Source organism: Saccostrea cucullata, unplaced genomic scaffold, assembly GCF_032062105.1.
Source record: "Saccostrea cucullata isolate Sc308-1 unplaced genomic scaffold, CSIRO_AGI_Scuc_v1 ctg1135, whole genome shotgun sequence".
In the NCBI taxonomy this organism is placed as follows: domain Eukaryota; kingdom Metazoa; phylum Mollusca; class Bivalvia; order Ostreida; family Ostreidae; genus Saccostrea; species Saccostrea cuccullata.
The window spans coordinates 86,033-112,172 of NW_026924282.1; the positions used below are offsets into that span (position 1 = coordinate 86,033).

Sequence of the window (26,140 nt, forward strand, 5' to 3'; positions counted from 1 at the left end):
GTGAAGCAGTGGTTAGATCGTCTGCTCTTGAATCGCGAAGTAAGGGGTTGATCCTTACGTCGCGGGTTCGAGTCCCACTGAGGGAAGTGGAGACCGGTCCTTTGAATGAGACCGTATAAACCGAGGTCCCATGTCGCAGTAGGTGCTGGCACGAAAAAGATCCCTCCCTGCTCAATGGCCCTGAGTCCCGAGGGCAAAATTTGCAGCAAGTGGTGGCGTCTCCATATTAGTGAAAAATTCTCGAGAGAGACGTTAAACAATATACAATCAATCATTTAATCCCTCTAGAATTCAAAACATGCTATAACAGCATTTTACAAACATGCCTTTAAATATTTAGCCATTTTGTGCTACAGGTAATCGAAAAAATAAATGAAATTCAACTAAAAAGTGTTCTCATTTACTTAATCAACATATACAGGTTAATCTTGACTGACACAAGAAAGTCCCATGTTTACAAAATCGAGATCAAGGTGACAATTGAAAGTGAAGTAGCACTTGACAGAATGAGATATGTACTGCACACCTACTTTCACTTTTCAAGTAAATAAACGTTTGTTTTTCAACTTTTAAAACTTCATGAATCGTAAAATATAAAGGTTTTACCTTTTTTCATGTTGATAATTTCTCTCGATTCCCAACTCTCGCATGTTGATCTCTTCTAGTTCTCGCGAGAAATGCTGTTCGGACATTTACGGATTTTGTTCATATTTCATTGCGTTTATCTCCGAATTGTTCCGATTTATGCTAACAAGGTTAGGAAGTGCGTTGGTGCGTTTCAAAATCCAATAAACAATGAAATCAGTGACGACAGCTCAGTAACCGCGGACAGAAGCAATACGACAAATACGTCTTTTCTCAGTAACATCCTTAACATAGCAAACAAAGTTCTGTGTTAGAAAAATTAAATGAACTGGACAAAAATAAGTTGGAGTTGGACAAAATTGACAGTAATATTTCAAAAATAGACGGCAGGGTGATATCTCTTGAAAAAGTTTCTTGTGAATAGGCGATTCTCTTAACTTCATTATGTCTCAGCAGATCGAAGAGCACAACAAAGTAAGAAAAACTGTAGATATTGAAAAATGTGGCATAGAAATGTAAATACATGAGTGAATAATTGAATGCATGAGCCAGAATCTAGATAACTTAAGGCGGGACCGTGACGAGTTTGGTGATCAAGTTAGGCGAAAATGTTGAAAATGGTAGATACGTTGATGAAAATAGGAAAAATAGATGATGTAAACTGTGCTCTTTGATTGTTGTCGAAGACGAATTTCATTTTTACTACAATGTCGTTTTTATCATGATCTTAAATTGAAATATTTGAAAAAGTATTATTGTAAGAAATCCAGTGTTTATGAATTAATTGAAGTTCTAAGTTTACAAAATATTAAGAACTTTGTAATCTTGGAAAATATTTTGTCGAACTTCAATTAGAAGAATGAATCACTTGTATTTTTTAAGCGTTTCAAATTACAGATGCCTGTTAAAGCATGTCCTACATACATGTAGTTTACTTGCTATTTTTTGAGTATGCTCATTCTCATATTATTATTCATTACTGTAAAAATGTTAAGTTATTGTTATATGTAATGTGATGTGTCGTATGACACAAAGAAATAAAGAACTTGAACTCAACTGGTAATTGAATGGGATTCTAATTATTGAGTGAAAATGCATTAATTCTTTGAATTCCTTCGCTACTCTTGGGTTTCTAGCAGATAAACTAAGTGCAATATGATGATAATTTAATTTTTTTAATCATAAAATGAAAATAATCGAATTCTTTGAAAATGTCTTTTCTATATTTTAGAAGACAAAGTAAATGCATCATTATAATGAAAAAAACCCGCCCCCTTTCAAAAAATTAAAAATTCTGGATTCTATATCACGATTTTTAGCTCACCTCAACGAAGCCCTTGGCGTCGGCGTAGGTGTCCGCGTCCCGGGTTAAAGTTAAGTTTTTTGGAGCAGTTTTCTGTTTAAGTACTTCTATGTCCTACATTGATTAGAAATTCATGGAAAATGTTTCTTGTGAGTTTCATTGTACCAGTGAAAGTTTCAGATGCTGCAATTTCGGCAAAGGAATGACCAGGTTAATGTTTTTGGAGAAGGTTGAGATTTTTGGTGCAGTTTTTTGTGTAGGTCTCATTTCTGAGTAACATTTAGTCCTATGTTGACCAAACTTGCATAGATGGTACATTTAAAAATGCACACTACCAGGCTTGCTTCGGATGCTGAATCTGACCTACATTTTCCGCATGAGTGAATAGGTTTATGTTCTCGGTGCAGGTCTCATTTCATAAGTAACTATGAGCAATATAGCGACCACACTTGCATGGATGATACATCTAACGATGCACACTACCAGGCTTGCTTCGGATGCTGAATCTGACCTGCATTTTCCGGATGAGTGAACAGGTTAATGTTTTTGGTACAGATCTCATTTCCAAGTAACTATGAGCCCTATAATGACCAAACATGCATGAATGATACATTTAAGGATGCATACTACCAGGCTTGCTTCGGATGCTGAATCTGACCCACATATACATTTTCCGGTTAAGTGAACAGGTTTAATTTTTTGGTGCAGGTTTCATTTCCAAGGTACAATGAACCCTATAATGACTAAACGTGCATGGATGATACATCTTAGGATGCATACTACCAGACTTGCTTCGGATGCTGAATTTGACCCACATTTTCTGGACGAGTGAAAAGGTTAAAGTTTTTGGTGCAGGATTCATTTCCAAGTTTCTTTGAGCCCTATAAAGACTTAACTTGCATGGATGGTACATCTAAGGGTGCATTCTACTAGGCTGGGTTCGGATGCTGAATCTGGCCTATATTTTCTGGATTAGTGAAAAGGATAGATTTTATGGAAGTTTCATTTCCAAGTAACTTTGAGCTCTATGTTGATCAAACTTGCATGGATGATACATCTTAGGATGCACAATAATGGACTTGCTTCAGATGCTGAATTCGACATATATTATACAGATAATGGACCTCGTAAAAGTTATGAATGCAGGTCTATTACCAAGAAAATATAAGGCTTATAAAAACCAAACTTGCACAAATGATGCATCAAGGGATGAAAACTCTCAAACTTGCTTCAGATGCTGGATTTTAATTACATTTTCATGATGAAGAACTAGTTTGTAGTTTTTATAAAGGTCTTTTCCAAAGTATCAAATCAAAATTGCATAGATTTTACATTTTTGGATGTACACTTTTTGTTGGTTAATTGTGTGACTTTGCCTTACTTAAAGACAACATTCTTTGAGGTGAGCTCTGTAATCTCTGATTACCTATGTTTGTTGAAATTCTAAAACTATTTTTTTATTGCTCTGTATACCGCCAACCATCTACCCCCTCTTGCTGGGAAAAGGATTTTGCAAGGGAGATAAATATCGCCTCCTGCTATGACGACTGTGGAATTATTATTACAGGTGACTTTAATGTTGACTTACTCAAATACTCCCCGCTATAATGGACTTTGCTTGAAAAACTTTGGCGCCGCGAAACCTTTGACAAAACTTTGACACATTGATTTACTATAGTTAACTATAGTTAACTGTAGTAAACTAAACTATAGTTTGCTATAGTTTTTTTGTTAGATTGGCTATGTGGAACATTAAAAATATTTTAAAAAATGACATATGATTATGAAGAATGTCTTCCTTAGAAAGGAACGTATGAATATAAGTAGGATTACCACTTGTAAAATTAAATCCAAGTTCTTCTAAAAGACAATTTATATAATGAGCCTTTCAAATGAAGACAATGTTGTTACCTGCTTTTCGGCAGGGACCAGTACGTACTGATCATGTAATCTATCTAATTCTCCTTTCACTCCTGGATTATTGAACACAGAAGGATAGATGTTTTCATAATGCCCCTTATTCTTTTAAGGTAGAGACCGATAGCAATCACGTGATAGAAAGAATTCGCATATTTGCACGTGCTTTTTTTCCGGATTCCGGAACGCCGTCAAATAAAAGTCTCCATTTACACATTATTGTCTATGCTACAAGATGGCCGACGAAGCAATCGAAAAATATCCTCTATTTCAAAGACAAATTTGCCCTACATATTAAATCTTTACAGTTCTCGAAATTGAAGCATCTTCATGAGAATCAAAATAGAAGTGAGACTGAAACCGACCAAGAACATAATTTTGATGAAACTACTCCTTGTCCAGTGCCCACTGCAGTACCACGTGGTATCGATCTGTGCTTGATGTTTTCTGTTTAGACATTTTAAAGACCATGACCCTACAGATGTTAATTGGTATGACGGAAGAAGAAAAATTTTTGCAGAACAGATTTTTTGTATGCTGTGTCCGTGTCAGGTACATAAGGTGAATATTTACGACTTAGTATATCGATCATGACTAGGCCTATGGTGCTTGTTTGTTTACGCACAGGTCTGGTACAACCAGTATATTTAGCTTCAATTACCAATAACCTTCATAGATTTTTTTACCTTCCTGAAGTAGTTTTATTTAGCTAAAAATTAAACTTATTTCATGACCAGACTGTAACTTCTACATGTAGAATAGAAGAATAAAACCAGACATCTCAGAACATGATAAAGGCCGGATTGGTAAAAAATGTAAAGTAATCATACTTATCTGTGCCTAACACACGAGGTGGTGTTTAGTTACTCAGATCAAAAAATGGAAAAACATATTTTGCTTAAATTGTTCAAATGCAGAAATGTGTAAACTTTCTCTGCTTTGGATGACAGGTGCTTTTTAATTATTATAACCCCTTTTATAAATGATAGTGGACATTTACTTGCGAAACTTTTGTCTTTTTGAAATAAAATGCAAATTGTAAAAAGTTGCATTGAAAAAAAAGAAACAGCTTTAGGATCAAGTGACAAAAAATAAGGTCAGTCTTGTAGCAGGAAACAAGACTTTTTTTTTTAGCCTTATGTAATAATTATGTACATGTAATAAATTTATGTATGTATTTTTTTAATGCTCAAAAGGGCCCTGATTATAAATAGATATCATATTCATAGATTATAAAAGAAATATTTAATACTACAGGTGAAGCAAGCTATGGACTAGACAGTGTATTCAGCTTTCTCTGCTGAAATAATGTGACCAAATCAAGTGTCACCTGGAAAGAGGAATGTCAATGGTGCTTTTTACATCACCTCCAAAATAGCCATTGGTTTGTATTTTTTCCTTTCAATTTACACTTGCACAGGTATAAGGGAAAATCTAGAATTTTTTTCAAGGGGGTGGTAAAAAGGAGGTGTTTTATAATACATGTATTAAAAATTTGAATTTATGATTTTTAGTCCTTGTATTTTTAATGTAAACACCATAATGTACATACAGTATTATTGTATACATATAGAAGCATTTTCTTAAGTCAGTAATTTCTCAAAGATCATATTAATATTTCAGGAAAGTTCAAGCCAGATCTGCTACAGCAAATTGAACATAAAGTGGCATACTTTTGTGTCAGGAAATGAGGAACATGTATGGCTGGACTGAGAATCTAACTGGAGATCCCTGCATCACTACTTACATGTAGGTGCTCTATTGACTTAAATACATGTATGGTTAAATGCTAAACATATAAAAAGGCATGTTGTAAATTGAATTCAAAACTGAATTACCAAAAAAATTGTAAAATGTAAAGATGTTTTCTAACTTGAATGAAATTGTTTGAACTAAAGCATCAAAGAATTGGTAATATGATAATATGAAGAAGTCAGTATTGTTAAAAAACTTGTAAGTGACATGGTTTTTTAACAATATTGACCTCTTCACATTATCATAGCTAAATTTGCAAAATAAATCAAAATTGTTAATAAGGCCACACCAATTTAATTTCTTCTTCGTCGGACATTTGATGAAAAAAGTACAAACGGGCTAGCGGTCAAATAATAATATTATTACTTTATTGTAGGCAAAATTTTTAGGCGGGGCATGAAAAAATTGGAGCGGAGAATTATATTTTTTCTGATTTGCAGAGTAAGTAGATTAAAAGTAGGATATTAAATAGAGCGGAAATGGAACAGAAAACGGCACAGAATTCCCATGGTGTGGGGATTTTAAATTAATATTATTTTATGGTTTTGTTTAAATACAAGCGCGCGGGTCCGACGAACAAAAATTTTTATTGGTATGGCCTAAATTTCACAATATGTTTTAATTAGATCAAGCTATTTTCTTTATTTTATTTTCATCATGTTACAGATCCCATGGAAATATAGGATCCTTGGCTAATCAAGTGTCATCTGCAGTGTTACAAAAGAATATTGGATATCAATAAGGTATATAGGGACAAAACTGAATTTAAAAAATGGAATAAGATGTAAAAAGAAAGTATTTTAATTCCTCATATAACCCCATGGTCTTGGCCTTAGAGTGTGGCCTACATTTAGAAACTAAAATATTTGATCTTTATCCTTATATACCAGTTCGTTTAATTAAGACAATTCATTAATCCAGATAATTTCCTTAAGAGCAAAAGTGCCCAGATTAATGAGACCAGCTTAATTTGCATTTAATTTAAAAAATTCATGACATTATATAAAAAAGGTATCTCAGAAGTGTCTTATTTTCATATAGACATAGTCATACTATGTTTGCAGTGTAAGAAAGAAGTAAAACATGTATTTTAATTCTTATTGTATTAAAATATTTTGTTCTGTTCAGAAAAAGAACTACCAGAAGGAGACGGTAAAGAGGAACAGACATATCACACCATAAGACGTGCTTCAAAATCTGAATATACAGAATGATCTTTGCTAACTGCAGATCACCTTGTGAAAGAACACCTTTGTTGTATTGACATAAAAACAACGGAATTGTCAGGATCCATGAACATGACGCACCTGGCTGCATACGATGGCAATTAAAAATACATACATGTTTACACTGATCTTTGTTAGCCAATAAGACAAAAAGCAAAATAGCAAGTTTATCCTATTACCGTACATGTACTGAATGTATTCACTTTATTTTGTTGAACTACATCATGAGTTTAAAAATTGTACAGTATCATATACAGTTTATGGTGGGAATCCTCCAACTTTTATGAATCTGTTTGCAAAATCTATATTTTAAGGTTACAAAATATTACCTCTAATTCATTGTATGCTTTTTTTTGTAAATTATTACACTATTTTTGTATGTATGTAATGATAAACAAATCACCCTATTTTCCCACACTTTTTACCATGTGATGCTTTAGTGTATTAATATCTGACAACTGATGACCAGGCAGTCTTCATTTAACAGTGTAATACAATACACATTTTTATCTGAATATTTTTAAAACAAGGATAACATGCTGTGGATTGTTTCTGCGTTCAAAACTTCTTAATCACTTGGTTTTCTTATTTATGTTGTACATGTATTTGGAATAAAAATGGAATTGTTAAAAGTGAAATTAATCATTCTATTGTTGTCAAAGGAAGATAATAAAACCAGTTTATTTATGAACAGAATTGGTCAAAACATATTGTCATTGATAATTCATCCAAGAATCATATGTATAATAAATCTACAAAGTCAATTTGAACGATATCAAGGAAAGTTCTTATCTTTTTTAATATAAGTGCAAAAAGGTCAAGCAGGGCAGCATGTGTCCAAGTGTACATGTATGAATTGTTTTCTGTGATATAGAATGTAATTTAGAAGAATATTACTTGGAATTTTACTCATTTTCTTTGAAATATTTTGATTAATTCTATCTATCAAAGTCAATTTGAACGATATAAGGAAAAATTCTTATCTTTTTTAATATAAGTGCAAAAAGGTCAACCAGGGCAACATGTGTCTAGGTGTACATATGTATAAATTGATTTTGTGATACGAAATGTAATTTAGAAGAATATTACAAAGAATTTACTCATTTTCTGTGAAATATTTTGATAAATTCTTGATAATACCTCTTAGTCACCATATTCTTCAAAAGTGCATCCTTCTAAAGGAAGGGGGTAGGGTAGGGTGTAAGATAATAAAATTGTTCCAGGTTGAATTTAAACCCCATTATGTAGTATGATTTTTTTCTAAAATTTAAGACACTTATAGACTAACTATAATATGCAATAAAAAAAGAAATTTGATGGGTAATTTTTTCACAGTGGAAGCAGAAGTGTGAGACTTTGTGCAATGAATAGGCAATATTTTAACCTAATTTGACCATGCATCTTGGTAAATGTAATTCTGTTTTTCGCTTACAATGCATGATAAATTTAAGATTGATGTCAAATATTAATTCATACAGACAGATGTTTGAATTCATATAAGACAAATGATAATTGATATAGCAATAAAAAATTTACAGCCCTTTTCATATCATATTCTTATATTATTTTACCCTGCTATTTCAGCTCTTCGGTGGTTGATGAAGGCTATATTAAAATTGTCAAATTTCTCTAAAACTAGCGCGATGACCTGCCTTGAATTTTTGATATGATTTAGAACAAGGACTCAACACAAACATATAAAAAATTCAGAAAAATTCAATGGGTAGTTTTTTTGTTGACAAGCTATCAATCTCTACCTTAATACGTAACTTTAACATGGATCTGATACATTTAATCCATTCTGACAAGCTGTCAACGTCTTCTTTTTCATGTAAGATATGGGGCCATGAAAATATCGATATTACTGATCGTGTTCATTTAAAGTTCTTAAAATCTATATTTAATTTAAAAAGTTCTACACCAAATTACTTGATTTGTGGAGAAACATGAAGATTCCCCTTGTACTTCTATATTTTTTACAAATATGATTACATACTGTTTATTAATAAATAGTTATAATGGGGAAGTATCCCTCTTTCAAAATATCAGGATTTCAGGTGTTTGGGCAGGCCGCTTTTAGATATAAAGTGAAAATGCATTATTTATATATATTTAAAAAATCTTTCAGCTTCCTTTTATTTTATTTTATTCTTCAATCATTTATCTATCAACATTTATAGAGTTATACTGATATGACCGTTTACCATTGACCGTTAACGTCCATGGTTCTCTTGTTATATATATAGAATATAAAATAATGACAATATTTATTATTTGGTGTGTTTTGTTTCTTCTCAAATTTGGACAAGCCATCAAAAGAGCCTATAATAAACATTTTTAATTGTAGACTATGGAATCCTGAACAACAAAGGGAATAGGATGACACAAATTTCAAGAATTCCATCGTCTGCGCCCAAGGACATAAACACATTAATCGGTAAATTAAAACATTTTTTTCAATTCATTTAAATATTACCCACAGAGGAGTCTTTGAAAATGGTAAGCTAGGATTATCAAATAATATTTAGCCTTTTCTAATGTTATCTATTTTTATTCTTTATATTAAGATCTAAATCATTCTGTGATGTATTACATTGCTTATCCTGGGCCTCTTTCAAAAATTCTCACATTGGTTGTTTGCATTCAAAAAGATTCCAGTAGGTCTCTATTGACCTTCAGCTAATTTAGGGGGATGCAGGTATAACTTGATTTTTATACAATAATACATTGCTGTTTTTTTCTGTTTGTTTGTGGTATCCTTTATCTCAAGCCTGCTAGATATATTGTATCGACTTAAAAATGGAAATTACCATTTTTAAAATCGACAAAACACCGTCGATACATCTAAATGTCGAGTTGAAGGCCACAGCAAGTACCTTCTTCTTTCCACGCATAAGGTTTTGTACAAATTCTGCTTCATATGAATACAAAAATAGGTCTGTTAATAAGGGGCCGCAATTGGTACCCATGGGAACTCCAATAGATTGTTGGAAGACCTGGTCTCCAAAAACAGTATACATATCCTCAATCATAAACTCAAGCATCTTTTTTATGTCAACTTCAGAGTACTTGTGTGTACATTCAGAATGTTTTTAACAAAATGATTTTTCATATGACCAAGGTTATTAAAGAATGATTGCATTTAGTGTACAAAAAAAGGCCCCGGGTAATCTGGGCAAAAAAAAGTATAAAAAGTAGCCTAATGAGATTAATTTAACAATTCTTCTACGTCTAAATCGCACAGAAATTAGAAGTAAGTAAAAATAAAGAACGAGGCTGTATTTTGTAAGAGGGGTTAATGTAAATCAGGAATCTCTATTGATGTTCATTTTTTTTTATTTTAAAGTTGGAATTCATGGTGAGTGCATTGTTGCCCAAATTTCTCAAAAGGTTAGAAGGTGTAGAACTGTTGGAAATTCAACATATTTAAGGGAGACTTTTGGGCAAGCCTGCGCTTTGGGTAAACTTTTTGAAAAAAGGTGCAAAACGCCGACCGTTTTTTCCACTATTTACGGGTATTTACATGTCATTGACCTCATTGTGACCTGTTTAGTATTCCACTCAAGTAACATTCTGAATACAAAAAAAATCAATGAATTCGTGGCTGTAGCTCCGATCAACAATCCGTCGAAAAGTGTCCAAGTTACACAGTTATACTTAGTATGTAGATTTTCAATTAATCAACATCGAATGATTTTTGTCGGTCAAGTATTTTTAATGACATATTAAATTGGACGAAATGAATTGTTATTTCTTTTAGCCATTGGAGGCTCAAAGAGTTTCAAAGTGTTTTTGTCTGTAAAAATATAGGCACAAAGGATAGGAAACCAAATATTATTTAACACTGGAATATGCTTACCTGTACCCCCCCCCCCCCCAAAAAAAAAAACATAAAAAAAATTAACACATGCAAAAAATAAAATTGTTTTAGTAATAAAACATCACCACAAGCAGCATCGCAAAAATAAACAAATTATTCCGTACACCATTATATGTTCTAAGTATCTACTGTATTTTTATAAGAGAGAAAGAGAGAGAGAAAGAGAAAGAGAGAGTTTGATATTTAAAAAAGTGAAGAAAAGTAATAAAATCACATTAGTTAAAATTGATAAAAAAAACTGTCTCGACTACTCAAAGTATAAAATAAAATATGAATAATATGCTCAACAATGCTCTTTTTTACCCCAACCCCTCCTTATGACAAAGTCTATTTCTTTTGCCCGGTTATAAAAAGAAGACTTATTTTAAACATTTTTTTCCTAATGTGAATCAGTATGCATCCATTTAAAAATTAAAAAGAAAACAGCAAAAAAGTTTAGCGCTCAAGATCCGTACATACGGTTCAGTTTTTGCCATATTTGGACAGATTTTTATGAAACTTGCTAAATTCATTAAATATTCATTATAGAAAATGGAAATATACTGGCAAGAAAAAAATAATTTTGATTGCAGGTGCAATAACAGTATTTCACTAGAGTCCACGTCAAATCAAACGGGTAAAATTGGCTACAATTCTAAGTAAAAATACATTAATTTCTTAGCTATTCAGAAATTACTGTGTTATCCTCATTGTTCGTGGCTTTCGTGGGTAACCCTGACCCACGAATTTACATCCCCACGAACGTATATACAAACATTTGTATTTATTATTTGTTAAAAGTTACGATAACACAGACTATTTTATATCATAAAATAACCTTTACATTTATGGCCGTGTGATCACGCATAAAAAATAATACCTGTATGTGTTTATCGACACAAAATTAAAAAAAATAAAAAAAATATTGAGTTTCAAAGACATCGATAATTCTATGCAATAAGAAATAAAACGATAAATACAGCTGTTTAATTTAAGCAGTGTTTACATTATATATAGCCAAACACGCTCAAATGCCCCTTTGATGAGGTCAATTTTCAGTGCAATTTTGGTGTGGGTGCTAATTAGCCAATTAGCTTAAATTGGTTTTGGGTGTATGCGTTTTAAGTCAATTATGGCATTAATGGTTCTCGTCCTTCTCATCTAGAGATTTTAAAAGTTGTTCTTAATAATCGTAATTTACTTATTAAATAAACAACTTTGACGGAGTTGTCTTTCTTTGTTTTCACTTTGGAAAAAAAAACGTAACAGAACTTGTTACCAACAAAATTACTTCCCCACGAAGCAGGAAATTTTTGGTTACCCACGAACATTGACCCCCACCAATAAAAATAATTCCACAGTATTTGCATACATTTCTTAAAACAGCCAGTAAATACATTTGTTTTATTGTTAAAAATGTGTTCCTATACGAAAAAAAGTCTAACATTTTTAATGTTTTACTGAGCGGGCATAAAATAATCGATGTTGGACCACTGAGTGAGATGTTGGACCTGTCGATGAGATGTTGGACCGCTTACATCAGAGCTTATTCTCATTTTTATTCTTTGGTGTTCAACAGAGAATTACTTGATGTTACACCACGGAAGATAGTACAAAATACATGTATCTCAAAATAAAATAAAAGATATAACAAAACATTCATTGACTGAGTTCTCGGGCAAAATGCGTATTGTCGACCCTCGAACCAAACTGTCTGCATTCGCCTTAACGGCCTCAGGAAGACAGTTTGGTTCTACGGTCCGACAAAACGCATGTTGCCCTCGAACTCAGTCAATAAATGTATAGTATTTACTAAATGTTTTAGGAAATACAAGGAATTCCTGATTTCGCATATTTACTGCAAAATAATGTATTATGGTATTTCAAATTCATTTTGGTTCTTTGGGATATAAAAAATTTAAAAGTAACATGTGGTTTTGAAGAATTTCTTTCTTTATAGAAAGGGGACTGTGAGTATTAGTTGGATGACCACTTGTATAATTAAATCCAAGTTCTTCTAAAACTCATTTCAATTTCTTTTTGCATTTATGAAAGAAGTATTAAAAATGAAGTTTAATGTTTGACTTCTGTACTTACAATTAAAAACTTTGCTTTATGAGGCCTTATATGTAATTATTATACTTCTGTTAAAATGTTTCCTAAATAAAGTTGAGATTGTAAAATAACTATTTTTCATAGTCTGAAAATTTCCACGCATAGAAAAGTCCACCCTGGGGTATAGATTTTTGCTACCAACCCTTCTAAAAATTTTCATTCAATTTTGCCGCTAATTTTGATTTCCAGCAATACACCTATAGTCTGATGATATCATAATGACTTCCGTTGCATTGTGGAGTAGCATTGTGTCATCAGGATTTCAGCTCATTCTTGCAGTATTACCTTGCTCCAAAGAAATTCAACCCTCAGAAATATAATAAAACCCTTATCCACTGGTTGTTAGTGGGATAGCTCTTTCATCGAAAAAGGCCAGGTCTCGGGGAATAGTTCCCTGACGCGGATTTGATAAAAGAGCTATCCCACTCACAACCAGTGGATAAATGTATACTGTAATACATCGGCCTAAACCATTGTTTGAAGAGACGTTCATGTAAGTGCTATCGTTTCGATGAAGCAATGAGATATTTTTTTTCTCCTGATATACATATACATCGTTTTAGATAACAAAGTGGGGTTATAAAAGTAGTACTATGTAGTCAGAGCTTACAATTTTTTAAGAACATAAAACAACAAAAAATAAAGAAATGTTGAAAATTTTAACTTGATACGATCATTATTTCCCAAATTATCACAAAATAAAAACAACATTATATCATCACCCGGCGCCGTCGCCGTTTAGTTTTATGACGCCCGATAACGTCATTGTTTTTCAATGTCTGCTTCTTTTACCTAATACACTTATTTTGATGAGATTCCATTGAACTGAGTAAGGACTTTAGTCCGTCTTGTTTATATGACTTTACAATGTCATGAACAGCGGATTTCAATGCATATGCTATTGCAAATGGATTTATACAATTGCAGAGACTCTAGCTTGATTGTGCCGGCAAATTTTGGTTTTTGGAGTTCAATATCTACAACACATGATCAACGTCATTTTTTGACGTGATTTACTTTTCACACCTTTACTATAAATCGACATTAACTGTGCATTCCTTTTCTTTCTCTGAATCTATTTTGGCATTAAAAACAAGTAATCTGGATGCATATTATTCCTCTGTAGCTAGTTTAAACATTTCCTAGGTGTATACCAGTTTTTCCAGGGGCAAAACTTTATAGAAAGTTAGAAAAGAAAACCCCTCCCCCTTTTGACATCATTCTCAGGGCAATATTTGTTTGGATACTCCATGTAAAGCTTACGATAAAATTTCATGGAACTTACAGAATGAGGTAAAAATTTAATATTTTATGAAACAATAGTCTCCCAGCACATACCTGAATTAACGGGATTTTTGGATGTCAAATGTTCATGCCATAATAGTTTTTCTTAGTTACACTTAGGTCGAAAAAATGTCGTTTACGAGGTTGCGCCGCATGGACATACGATTGCTTACAAAAACATTACTAATTTATTAAAAAATAACATTTATGATTTGTTATATATTCTATTGATAGAAAAGATGATGACAACTAGATATTTTAAAAATCATCCATGTACCTAAAGCAGTTTTAATTTTATGGCGCTAGTCCACGAACTTTTTGATAGCCCATCGTACATGTGTTTTTAGCTAGGGAATCTATCTGAAAATATTGTATTCATCGATAATACAACAATGAAAAAACACAAATCGCGTTGAAGTATGGCTCTTCGCGACCTAGAATTCCCGTTAATGTAACCAATGAATTGTTTTGAATTGTGAGCGTGGAAAAATGAAAATTATGATAAATAATGCCTATTTGTTCGTGCCCGCTTTAACTAATATTTCTAATTAGTATATTCGCTCTACAAACATTTAAAATATATTCACCATGTTAAGGCTTCGAAAATTTAATAAGTAATATAAAATCACATTATATATAATGAATTTTCTGTAAATTTTTGCAGGTATATCAGTAACGGACGATAAAAAGGAAGACCAAGCTATGGCTACACTAGGTAGGGTAATTCAAATGGATCTCTTGCCATATAAAAAGCAGGAAAGTTTAATTTATTAAAATATGTTTCTTTTGAATAGGAATAGATGTGGTAAAATAGAAAAGTCAGGTATATACATGTACATGTACTTATTATCTGAAAATGCTTTTTGAGAATTTTACCACTGTTACATTCAAAGCCTATTCTTACACTGCAGAAGCGTATTAGTGCCACTTGATTATTTTTGTATTATTTTTCATTTCCAAACTTTTATTCGTATTTTTAGCTCACCTCAACGAAGTTGGGGGAGCTTATGTAATACCCACGGCGTCAACGTCCCAGGTTAAGGTTAAGTTTTTTGGAGCAGGTTTCTTTTTAAGTACGTCGATGTCCTTTATTGATTAGACATGCATGGAAGATGCTTCTAGAGTATTTCATTGTACCAGTCAAAGTTTCAGTTGCTGCAATTTCGGGGAAGGAATGACCAGGTAAATGTTTTTGGAGCAGGTAAACATTTTTGGTGGTTTTTGGTGTAGGTCTCATTTCCATTGACCAAACTTGCATGGATGATACATCTAAGGATGAAACTACCAGGCTTGCTTCAGATGCTGAATCTGACCAACATTTACCGGTTTAGTGACCAGATTAAAGCTTTTGGTGCAGGTTTCTTTTCCAAGATAATATTAGACCTATAATGACCAAACTTGCATGGATGGTACATCTTGGTATGCATACTACCAAACTTGCTTCGGATGCTGAATCTGAACTACATTTTTCAGATGAGTGAACAGGTTAAAGATTTTGTTGAAGGAATTCTTTCCAAGTAACTATGAGCTCTTTAATGACCAAACTTGCATGGATGATACATCTAAGGATGCATTCTACCAGGCTGGCTTCGGATGCTGAATCTGACCTACATTTTCTGGATGAGTAAAAAGGATAAATTTTTATGCAGTTTTCATTTCAAAGTAACTATGAGCCTTATGTTGTGCAAACCTGCATGAATGATATATCTTAGGATGCACACTAATGGATTTGCTTCGGATGCTGAATTCGACATTACATTTTCCAGATAAGGGACCGGGTAAAAGTTATCGGGGCTGTTTATCACCAAGAAAATATAAGGCTTATTTAAACCAAACTTGCACAAATGATGCATCAAGGGATGAAAACTCTCAAACTTGCTTCAGATGCTGAATTTTAAGTACATTTTCGTGATCATGACGTGATGAGATTTGAAGAAATAGTTTGAAGTTTTAATATAGGTCTATTCCAAAGTTTCAGATCAAAATTGCATAAATTTTGCATTTTTAGATTTACACTCTTTGTTGGATAATTTGTGACTTTGCTTTACTTAAAGACAACATTCGTTGAGGTGAGCTCTGTAATCTCTGATCACCTATGTTTTCTCTACTGGTCAGATAGCAGATGAGCTTATGCGATAGAAAGGTGTCCGTCATCCGTCCGTCCGTCCTTGTCCGTCTGGCTGGCTGTCTAGCTGTCCATTCGTCTGTAAACAATTTTTAGCTCTACTGGTCTCTTCTACTTGTCAGAGACCAGAAGAGCTTATGGTATAGTAATATTAATGCGTTCGGCGTCCGTCCGTCTGTCTCTCTGTTTGTCTGTCTGTAAACACTTTTTCAAAATGCTACTCCTCCTCCTGCTTTGGTCTGATTTCAATTTAACTTGGCACACAAGTAGACTACACTTAGATACAGAATTCTGTTTATCTGTTCTTGATTTCGATGAACGGTGTTGCCGTGGATATAAAAAATAGAAATTTAAGTGAAATAATTTTAAAATGCTCCTCCTCCTACAGTTCTGGTTCGATTTCAGTATAACTTAGAACACATCTGATTTCAATATAACTTATCACACCAGTAGACTACACCAAGATACATTAATCTGTTTTTCGGTTTTTGATCTCGAAGAACGGTTTTGTCTTGGTTACTAAAAATATGAATTTCTGTGAAATACTTTCAAAATGCTACTTATACAGTTTAAGTCTGATTGTAATATGATATAGCATGCAGTTAGACTACACCGAGATGCACAATTATCAGTGTTATGTTTTTGATTTTTATGATTTATGGTGTCTAAAATTAAAAATTTTGTAAAATTTTATTTTTAGCTACTCCTACAGTTGTAGTTTTATTGCAATCTTGCCACAAAAAGAAACTTAATCAAGGATAATTATTCTGTTAATTGTTTTTTTTTAAATTTTGATGTCCTAACTACTACTTTTCTCTTCCTTTATTTTAAGTTCAAACTTCTTATTCAAAATGCTATTCATCATCAGTTTTGGTCTGATTTCAGTATAACGTAGCACACAAGTGTAATACTCTAAGATATACAATTCTTTACATCGGTTTTTTTTTTCAATGTACGGTATTGCCCATGGTTACAAAAAAAAAAAAAATGGAAATTTATTTGAAATACTTTCAAAATGTTACTCCACCTACAGTTTTGATCTGATTTCAATATAACTTCGAAAACAAATAGAATACACTAAGATCCACATATCTCTTTATTTTTTTTTTTTTTTTTTTTTGATTTCGATGAACGGGTTGCCTTGGTTACTAAAAATAGAAACTTCTGTGAAATACTTACACTTTTGGTCTGATTTTAATCATAGGCGTTTGGTTACAGGATGGTGAATTTCATGTATTATGTGTTTTACTAGGTGTATCTGAAAACACTAATTAATTTAAAATAATTCTTTTAAAAAAATCGTTGAAATTAGCAGGCGACGGCGAGTGGATTCTCACCATATATCCCTAGACATTTATGGTTCTAAGTATGACCAGCGCGGAATTTGAAGTATCACTCTTGACTTTACATACCAAAGCGGAACACGTCTAGGGTTATACATGTATGGTGGGAATCCGCTGGGCGTTTCGTGCTAAATTCAACCATTTTTAGCTCATCTTAGGCGAAGGCTCATGTGAGCTTTTCTGATCACAGTTTGTCTGTCGTCCGTCCGTCGGTCTGTAAACTTTTCACATTTTCAACTTCTTCTTAAGAACCATTGAGCCAATTCTAAGCAACTTTGGTACAAAACATCCTTTGGTAAAGGAGAGTTTAAATTGTTAAAATCTGTGGCCATGTCCATTCACAAGGGGACATAAGCAAGACAAGACATCAAGGTCATTGATTCTTATGTGGAAACATTCGTGTGTAGTGTAGATTTTAAATTGTACAAATTATGACCAATGTGGTAGGGTTGGGTCACAATGTGTATTACAAGGGGGAAAATATTTAAAGAACAGTATGGTCAAAGCCACTCAGGTGATCGTTGTGGTCCATGGGCCTCTTGTTTAAACCAATTAACTATGTACATATATAGTTACTAAAAAGAGAAATTTCTTTGAAATACTTGAAAGACCCAAGGTCATTTGGGGAAGTTCAAGGTCACTGGAAGAAAAATATCATAATTTATGTCTGGTCCATATCTTTCTTATGGATAAACCTTGTAGGTTTTCATTTTACACAAAGATTGCCAATGACATACGGATGTGTCATGACCTTGTCATTTGGGGAAGTTCAAGGTCACTGGAAGAAAAATTTCCTAGTTTGTTTCGGGTCCATATCTTTCTTATTGATATATTTGGTAGGTTCTCATTTCACACAAAGATTGCTCATGACCCAAGGGTGTGTCAAGACTTTGACGCAAGGTCATTTGGGGAAGTTCAAGGTCACTGGAAGAAAAATTTCATAATTTGTGTCTGGTCAATATCTTTCTTATGGATAAACTTGGTAGGTTCTCCTTTCACACAAAGATTGCGCATGACCAAAGGGAGTGTCATGACCTTAAAACAAGGTCATTTGGGGAAGTTCAAGGTCACTGGTAGAAAAAAATTTCCTAATTTGTTTCCGGTCCATATCTTTCTTATTGATATATTTTTGGTAGGTTCTCAATTTAAACAAAGATTGCCCATGACCCAAGGGTGTGTCATGATTTTGAACCAATGTCATTTGGGGAAGTTCAAGGTCACTGGAAGAAAAATTTTTCTAATTTGTTTCCGGTCCATATCTTTTTTTTATATATTTGGTAGGTTCTCATTTCACACAAAGATTGCCCATGACCCAGGGTATTTCATGACTTTAACCCAAGGCCATTTTGGAAAGTTCAAGGTCACTGGAAGAAAAATTTCATAATTCGTGTCCGGTCCATATCTTTCTAATGGATAAACTTGGTAGGTTCTCATTTCACACAAAGATTGCCCATGACCTAAGGGTGTGTAAGGGCTTTCGGGGAAGTTCAAGGTCACTGGAAGAATTTTTTTTCATAATTTGTGTCCGGTCTTTATCTTTCTTATGAATAAACATGGTAGGTTCTCATTTCACACAAAGATTGCCCATGACCCAAGGGTGTGTAAGGGCTTCGACCAAAGGTCATTTGGAGAAGTTCAAGGTCACTGGAAGAAAAATTTCATAATTTGTGTCCGGTCCTTATCTTTCTTATGGATAAACATGGTAGGTTCTCATTTCACACAAAGATTGCCCATGACCTAAGGGTGTGTCATGACCTTGACCCAAGGTCATTTGGGCAAGTTCAAGGTCATTGAAAGAAAAATTGTATGTATATTTGTTGCATATCTTTATTATTGAAAAACTTACCTCTAGAAAACCATGTGGGGTGTATTTTGTCCAGTTTGGCCAGTTCTAGTTTTAATATAACTTGGCACACAAGTATACTTTCTTACGATACATGTTTTGATTTTGATGAATTGTGTTGCCGTGGTTGTTTTAATTTATTCCTCGACACCAGAATACAGGCTTGAATCTTTGACTATGAATGAAGGATATAGAGATAACTAGACTTGCTCAAGTCTCTATGATTTATTGTTTTTTTTTATAAATAGTTTTACAAATTCTTTATTCTTATTTGTATTGCTGTCCTCTGCTCTCTGTCATAGTTAAATGTTCTATGTTTGACATTATCAAAAAGTATGAAAGAGAGCGCTAAAAGTATAATATAGATCTATAGATTTATATCTACATAAATACTCAGTAATATAAAACTCAATATAAATTAGTTGCATGTTGACATTATACATTTATTGCATGTATGACCGATTAGCTAGGGGGTGTCCACACTGTGGCTTGAACCTACAACCCTCAGATTTAAAATCTATGGACTGAGCTAAAGGTTTAACCTATTAGTAGGAGCGTGGCCTTACTATTTACAACACATATCCACTTTTAAACTCTGTTACACTTCCCCCTCCTTTTTCTTGAGATTTCTTACCCCCAAATAAATCTCACACACGAGACTCTTAACACCACTCACCATGTGGGTTTCGTAGTTTTGTAGGTTTTGGGTGCCAATATGGCCGATTAGCTAGGAGGTATCCACACTGTGGCTCGAACCTACAACCCTCATATATATAAAAGCCAACGCTCTACCGACTGAGCTAAAGGGTTAACCTACTAGCTAATGCTATTAGGAGCGTGGCCTCACTATTTACAACACATAGCCACTTTTAATCTCTGTTACACATGATAGAGAGGGAAATATAAAGATATTCAGCCAAGAAAAATGATAGTAATAGAATTGATATCAAAATGAATATGATATTTTGGCTAAATAAATCTTCATGTTTTCCAAACATTCATGTAATGATTGTTTTTCGTACCGAAACAAGAAAAACTTAAAGTAAACATAAACTTTCAAATTCGGCACCGCTCTCAAATTCACTTTAATTTTTAAGTTTTAGCGGAATGTTACTAAAACCCTGTGACACATCAGTAATCAACAATTTTGTGACGTAAATCAGGCTTTTGTGACGTCTACTACTCTTGGGAGTTTTCTTTCAACGAACGATAACTATATTTAAGGAAATTCAATAGGTATCCGAAGTGGTGGAATATGATGAAAAGCATGCCGAAGACGTGAAATATGAAGTATATGACCCGATCACGTGATAATCTAGAACCAATCCGATAACGCGTTGTGTAGAATAATTATAATGAGTTAAATGATTAATTGTATAAAGATATGAAAAGGTTGCATGACAACATATTTATGTTGCATGTCGACATTAATAGGTTGCATCTAGCATGCTGGAAGTAGTATGTTACCTTTATCTGATAATTTTATGATCCATGTACAGTGCGTTCTCCAAATTCTATATATATTTGAATTTTGATGAATGTCAACATTATATTGCAAGTTGACATTGCTACCTTGCATGTCGACATATCTATCTGGCATGTTTACATAATTTATTTCACAAAAACCTGCATACGGTACAGGCCGAGTGGCAGAAATATGCCATTACATTTAACCAATAATTTTCCCCAGCTGAAAGTGGGGGATATTAATTTGAGTCTGTCAGTCAGTCCGTCTGTCTGTAACTCCCTCTGTCTGTAACACTGTCGTTTCCAAGCGATATCTCAAGAAGCCTTTTGGCTTTTGCAGTGAAATTTTACACAACAATAGTCTGTGGCCTAGGCTAACAAAGATCCCTAACTTCTTAATCTCAAAGAGTCAAGGTCATCAATTCAAATATTCTGTGTTTTTATACTTTTGTCTTGGCTCGATATCTCAAGAATTCTGCTTTTTGCAATGATATCTAATACCAAAACTTCCTATGCCCTAAGGAAGATACATATTGGTTTTGAAGTCGAAAGCTCAAATCAAGTCCATAAGTTCGGCCATTCTATTTGACTGTAGAACTTTAATTTCCGGGCGATATCTCAATTAGCTTTTAAATTTTACAATTAATTTTCATACCTTAAATCTTTATGGCCCACCCACACTACAGATGACCTATTGCTATCCGTTTTCGTCGTTCGTTGTGGGTTAACATTTGAACATTTCCAGCTTCTTCTCTGAAACCACTCAACCAATTTCAACCAATTTTAGCAAAAAGCGTCTATGGTTGAAGAGGAACAAAAATTGTGAATTTCATGGTCCCTGCCCCCCTGGGACCTGAGGGATGGGGCCAAAACCATTAAAATAAGTGTAATCTTTAAAAATCTTTTTTCCTGGACATCAAGCAATCAAACTGTTGTCTTGAGTGTTATCAGCTTTGAGTCCTCTACCAAATTGTGAAATTCATGTCCTCAGCGTCAGGGGTTATTGTGATAGGGTAGAGATTATATAGTGAAAATGAATTATTTCTTTGAAAATCTTTTCAGCTCCTGGGCAGTAAATAAATTAACCAAGTGCAAAGTTAAGATGAATATGGCTGATTCTTCCTAAATTGTAAATTTCATGGACCCAGGGTCATTGGTTCTAGTGCTAGGGCGGGGTTATATAGATTAAATAGTATAAATGAATCATTCTTTTAAAATCTTCATCTTTGCTCCTTGGTATAAATAAACTAACAAAGTAAATACATGTAGTTTAGTTGAATAAAGCTACCTCTTATTTGGCCCCATGTTCAGTGGTTCCTGTGAGATGTGGTGCACTACTGGTTATAAAGTGGAAATGTATTTTCTCTTCGTTACTCTGATCTACTTCTGGATATTAAGTAACAAAAGTTTCACAATATATGTCTTACATCTAAAGACAGATAGATAAATAACAACAAAAGCTACGTAAACATTTTGTATATCATTTTAATCAGTATATATTCAAAATAATTATTTTGAGTCAGAAGTATCAAACATTCACAATTTCAGTCACTGTGGCAACCAATCTTATAAAATGTTAGTCTCCAAGTGTTTTTCCAATTTTGTCTTAAATAGCTTAAGAGACTCGTGCTTAGCAATTTATGACCACTGTTTTGTAAGTCCCACAGGATACTTTAGACATTTTTATAAATCTGGCTTTTTAGAATCCTCGAAGGGCATGTCTATTTTCTCATTTAAATTTACATTTAATAAATGTGTCGTTTCAGAACTACCGGTATGTGTTGGTGTCCACTTCTTTCGCTCTTCCTTTTAATCAATCTTTCAAACCTTAAACGGCTCTGAAAGTCAATTCAATTTGGTTTGAAATGCTGACATCTTGTATGCAGACACACTCAATTCAAATTTCAGATCTCTAAATGCACTTGATACATTCACCAGCATTGTTACAATCCATTTCCGTACACTCAGATCTAAACTTCGTGAGGTTTTCTCAATGATTGATTCATTTTGATATTGTTCTCATCTCTTTTTGATGTTTTGGGGGTGGGGTGGGGGTGTAGATGAGTCAGGATTTAATTGTCTTTCATATTTTCATTATAATTTAGTTCAAACTCTATATATTCTTATTATGTGAAAACTAGACAGCAATTTCGTGTCTGGATGTTTTTCATCATCACATTTCTGTACAATATTCAGAATATATGTTCTTATAATAAAAGTTTACAACTAATTTTTGCTGCAAGTTGTACTCCATTTTGAGAATAGCTGAAATTATGAGGTCACTGATTATATCATCAGTTAATTCAAGTATATCATAATTTCTCCAATACTTTTAGATCAATATGCTTACCTATAGTGTTTTGTTATTTTTAGTATCATGCTCTATATTCAGATTATGCCCATTTAGATGTGTGACATAGATTATGAAACACCCTGTAAGCATGCTAAGTACATGGTGTGGTATAAGCAATGATGCATCTTTCAAAATTCTAAATTTCATGGCCTTTGGTTAAAAACACAAATCGAATCCAATTGTTGGAGAGTTCTTATATGATACTCAGGTGACTTATGAGGCCTGTGGGCCTTTTGTTTCCTTGAGCGTAGATTCTCTGAAAATAAATTTAATTGAGTTTATTTTCATATGCTCTACAAGAATTTTGAATATATTCACCTTGCTCTCTATTAAGAGGAATTTTATACTTAAAGCTGAACACGGATCGTAAAAAAAAGTGTCCACCATTTTTGTTCGGAGAATCGATATACATGCAGACCCCTATATAAAGGGCAGAACCTTGTCACTGCTCAGTGTAATCATTCGACACCAGTGTAGAAGGACGTATGCTATACATGTACAGCACGCGGTAGTGACAATAATAACGAAATACTTCGTCTAATGCGGGAAAGTAAGATGCCAAAAAACTTACAATTATATTTGTACAGGTCAGTGAAGTATACAAACAAACACAGATACACGTAACTGCAGTAAAATGTATATAATGGTATTGCAAGATAATAAGAACGAACTCAGGTCGCCATGAATCTCAACTTCTCGGGCCTTTCCGACTAGGGGAAAAACGGCCTCGAATGTACTAGGAAGACGCCATTACAACAACTCCTTTTCACGATCTTTGAAATAAATGCATGGAGACCTTTCATCTGTGAAATATGAAGTTCAACTTTATTCAATGTAATGATATTACCTAAAATATACCATATAAGTAACTTCTAACTCCGTCTATCCTATATTTGAATAAACAGGAAGATGTATAAATTTTTGTATAAATTAAAGGTCGAGACCACTATACCTTATATGGAAGGCAATTTTCAACACGTGACGATATCTTCGTCATACCCATTTGTCAGTCAAGTGAATGAGTCCCTAAGCATGACACTCTACCACGTGTTTACGATCCGCAAGTGAGTTAAGGCTAAATATAGAGGTTTTTATGCAAAATATCTAATTAAATTCCATAATTGCTCTACCTACTGCACAGAAAATGTTAAGACTTGTTTTCTTATACATTCTTGGTACCCACGACATGCAATAGCCAGTACACATTATGACGTCATATTATGACGTCATCGAGCTCTACTACACAAGTTTATAAGAAACCTCAACAAAATTGCTTCGGCGCAAGGGCATACCTTACTTTGTTTTACAGAAGCATGGTATTAAAAGACGCAGGATATTCCAACGATTTACGATATTGCTGCACAAATATCGGCACTGCAACTGGTAAGTAACTATCTGTGCAGGTTTAAGTTTAAACAGGGTAAAAATTCACAGTCCCGTGTAAGTTTCCTAAAATTTTTATCGATTGAGAAAGTCCATAGGATTTGTGCAGCAATTTTATTAATTTTAATAATATTCTCCTTAATATTATACATTTTTTATTTTAAATTAGATGGGACATGCCCTTGCGCCGACGTGATTTTGTTGATATTAATTATTACCTTGAATGGGATAGAGCAATGACGTCATAATATGACGTCATAATATGCACTTGCATTAATAAACTGGGGGTACTTAGTATGTATAAGAAAATCAATTTGAACTTTCTCTGTACATAAAATATACAACTTATGAATTTTTATCAGCTCATTTGCATAGAAATATCCATATTTAGCCTTAACTCACTTGCGGATTCAATGGCGACATGTGGTTTTCGTCGGTTTCTGCATAATATTCACTTCGTGACCGGAAAAACCGTAAAGCTTCTTTATCACTTTTTAATTCCGAAATTTAAAGATTACACTCCAAAGACATTGCTCTATGCTCGCATTTAATATTGCAGCTGTTTTAGATGATTAATAGTTGCTTCGAAAGTTCAAATATAATGTGCAAACGCTTTGATGTTTGCATGTACTTTAAAAACGTTTTATTAATAAGTACGAGCTAAACAATAATACCGCACCTTGGACTGCTGTCTAAAACTATGTACACGTATATCACGTGAAAAAAAAACTCAATGCTTTATCGACATGATAGCACCTAAATGTACGTGTCTTCGAACAATGGTTTAGGCCGATGAATTATGAGTTGATATAAGGCTTCATAAAGTAAATTTTGTAAATGTGAGCATAGAAATGAAAGATACTTCAATTTAAATATTTCTACCATAAATCTAAAAAAAAAATTGACAATAAGTTTCCGTTGAAGTTTCCAATTCAAGTTGGCCTTTATTTTCAACAAAGCTAAGTACTTGCCCACATTGCATTGCGACTCATTCATCAGTGGGTAAAGTAAACAGATAGCTAATTTTCATGCAGATTTATGCTGACGTCAGAAAAATCTAGTGGTCTCGACCTGTTAATACATTCGAGGTTGTTTTTCCGACCTCTGACTGAAAGACCCAAAGTGATGCGATTGGGGTCACCATTCCACGCCGATACCCGTGACAATAAAGCAATCAGGTGTGACGAATCTGAAGAGAAAACCCTGGTGTAGATGAATCTTAGATATCGAAAATGACGTATGCCTATTTACAAGTCGGGTTCGGCTTTAAACATTTATTGTTTGGCATTGCTGGTCGTGACATAATATACATGTACATGTATAACTAATTGAGGATATGTATTATTTAGAGAACGAGATGGGTTCTGTATCGTAGATACAAATTTGGGGGTGGACGAGTGCGCAAGCACGAGTCTCCACCCCCAAATTTGTATCTACGATTCAGAACCTGTCGAGTTCTATAAATGATTTATGACACGATCAATCAAAAATAACTCCGCCCACTTTATAACTTTGCAGCATCCAAACTTCCGCCAGAGTTCTGTAGATGAGGCCCCGGCGGGGAATTCGCATCCGCATATAT

At 33.6% G+C, this 26,140-nt stretch overlaps 1 long non-coding RNA gene across 1 annotated transcript; it reads left to right on the top strand.

Annotated features, from left to right (window-relative positions):
* Positions 1-4,192: 4,192 nt before the first annotated feature.
* On the top strand, positions 4,193-6,771 carry LOC134266130 (uncharacterized). Its single transcript, XR_009991897.1, has 5 exons — positions 4,193-4,366; positions 5,063-5,189; positions 5,429-5,554; positions 6,227-6,303; positions 6,689-6,771. It is a non-coding gene; the product is annotated as an uncharacterized LOC134266130 (long non-coding RNA).
* Positions 6,772-26,140: the final 19,369 nt, after the last annotated feature.